This window comes from Gekko japonicus, unplaced genomic scaffold (genome assembly GCF_001447785.1).
Source record: "Gekko japonicus isolate JY-2015 unplaced genomic scaffold, Gekko_japonicus_V1.1 scaffold4512, whole genome shotgun sequence".
In the NCBI taxonomy this organism is placed as follows: Eukaryota; Metazoa; Chordata; class Lepidosauria; order Squamata; family Gekkonidae; genus Gekko; species Gekko japonicus.
The window spans coordinates 16,091-16,296 of record NW_015159843.1 but is presented as its reverse complement, the minus strand read 5'-3'; the positions used below and the strand labels follow the sequence as shown (position 1 = coordinate 16,296).

General features: G+C 71.4%; 1 pseudogene; it reads left to right on the top strand.

Annotated features, from left to right (window-relative positions):
- LOC107107614 overlaps window positions 1-206 on the top strand; it is a 58,404-nt pseudogene that overhangs the window by 47,540 nt on the left and 10,658 nt on the right.

Here is a 206-nt window from a genome sequence, read left to right as displayed (position 1 = left end):
CCCCCCGGGGGGAAAAAGGGGGCTCGTTGCCTGGCTTGGGGGGGGGGGGGGACACACACACGAGAGCGCAGAAGGGTTAACGGGAGGGAGTCCCTTGCAGCGTCCCAGAGAGGCGCCGGGCGCGCGGACGGGGGGGGCATTTCCTGCTTCCTCCTCTTCCCCCCCCCCCCTTGTATTTCCCGGGGTCTGTGCCGCCGGCTGGGAGG